Genomic DNA, 2151 nt, shown 5'->3' on the forward strand with positions numbered 1-2151 from the left:
GGCTTGTATTATTTGAGTTATTTTTGGGTTTGCTTTATTCACAGGAAAATATGTAAAGATATCGTGTCGTTTTGAATATAGATCCAAGTTTATGTCACCGAGACTATTTGCAAACAAGTAAAGAGTGTTATTGTTTTTTCTTTTCAGACATTAGTCTTATTTGGTCTTAATTTAAACGTCAAAACCAAATAGGCCTTACATAATTTATTATAGCTTATATAAAACACAAAGCGTGTATATTTAGTAGGAAGGAAGATCATTTCAATTATGGTTTAAATTTAAAAAAACACTTTTGTATTGTATTTTCTGCCTTGTTTGTTTGTTCCGGCCAGGCTTCACATTCCCATACAAATGACCATAATTACATTATCTAGGCCCTATTATTTCTCCCTTCTATAGCCACAAAGACTCGTTTATAAGACTACAAATATTTCCTATACGAGCTATTAAGTACTGGTTCATAGTCGTTAGGCGCGACCATGCAGAAAAACCATAAAAGGCTATTATTTTGTATTATTTTAAAGGTCTGTCGCAGTCAGTCACTGGCCCACTGGGCATATTAACCTGGAACAAGAAATATTGCTCACATTACAACATATAATAAATTGTTTAACAGTAGTGTACATTATGTAGGCCTATTTTTAGGTCGAATTAATCTAATAAAGTCTGGAACAAGAACAGAACGAGTGTGGTCGACAGAGACGTGCAGAATTCGCATCGCTTTAAGATTTTAAGCCTTTCATTGCAAACGTGCAACGCGAACTAAATACATGAATAGGCCTAATTAAACAAATAAAGCACAATCACTATCAGATTTCTCAGAGAAGTCATGTGTGAAAGTGAGCGTCTGGACGGGCCGCGGTCGAACAAACGCGAAGATCTTTAGACCCTGACAATAATAAAGCCCATAATAATAAAGGCAGAGGCGTGCAAAATAGCGTGACAATCCCTGACATATCTGTCATGGGGCCTCCCGGTCCCCTCGCGGTGACGCGAGCCGGGCTCTGGAATCTGTAAAGGTTCCAGTGCAGCTCCCATTCCTGCGGTTCCTCACACAGGAAAAGCCCCTCATTGGAAACACAAATGAGCTGTGGATGCATGGATGTGACGCCGAGGTGAAAAGTGTAGTTACTCCTCGTTTTTTTAAATTGTCATCTGAAGCCATAGTGAGGGGCTACAGCGCGGTAGGCCTCCACAATAATCACATCTCCCCCTTTTAATGGCTTTCCAAGCTGCAGTGCAGGAATCTTAGTGCGAGTCCCAGCTGCTGACCGCGCCTGAGCCGGGGCCAACCGGTCAGAGAAGACCACTCAAATGTTTTGTACTTGACGTATGCTGTTTGAAAAGTGCCCTTACATTATTCATTTTAACAGAAGGCTTCCCCTCTTTTTAAACTAGACACGTCTTTGAATGTTTCACGCCTATTTGTATCCCGTGCCTAGTCCTGTAGCAGCACTGATTTTGTGTTAAAAATGTTTTAAAGTTCCTTTTAAAAAAGGAACAGGTTTTGGAGGATGAAGTGTATTTGGTCTGACACACGCGTGGGTTATCTCAGGTCGTTGGAGGGCAGGACATTGCCTGTTGGTTCGCTTGTCAGAGCAGTAGTGTGAAATCTCGCACGAACATGAAAAGTTTGACAGAAGAAAATAAGGTTTGAACGATTTTACAGAGCAATTGACGTCTATTTACTTTCGTGACATAGCTTAGCACTATTTGTTTCATCAGATGGATGTTTGACTGATATTTACAAAGGTATGCATGTATGAGCAGTGTCTTTACATCTCATGTGGATAATTGTTTGTATGCGTCATCTTTGATCTACAATTTGATAAAGTGAACGCACCCCTAATCACGACATCTACCGTTAGGTTATTATAGTGGTAAAAAAAAGAAGTTTAAAAAAATGTTAGAATAATAATAATAATAATAATAATAATAATATAATAATAATATATTAAAAATAATCTTAATATATAATAGGCCTATTTATCTATAAAAAATGGTAAATAGTTAATAAATAATAATCGTTTCGTTTGTTTTTTTTTATAAATACTTTTGGCCAAACGCAGGACACGTACCGCTGTGGCATAGTAACGAGCCCGCGCGCGCGCGGGAGGGGGTGGAGGGGGTCGGGGGGGGTGGGGGGGGTCT

Source organism: Micromesistius poutassou, assembly GCF_964030765.1.
Source record: "Micromesistius poutassou genome assembly, contig: SCAFFOLD_6112, whole genome shotgun sequence".
Lineage (NCBI taxonomy): Eukaryota > Metazoa > Chordata > Actinopteri > Gadiformes > Gadidae > Micromesistius > Micromesistius poutassou.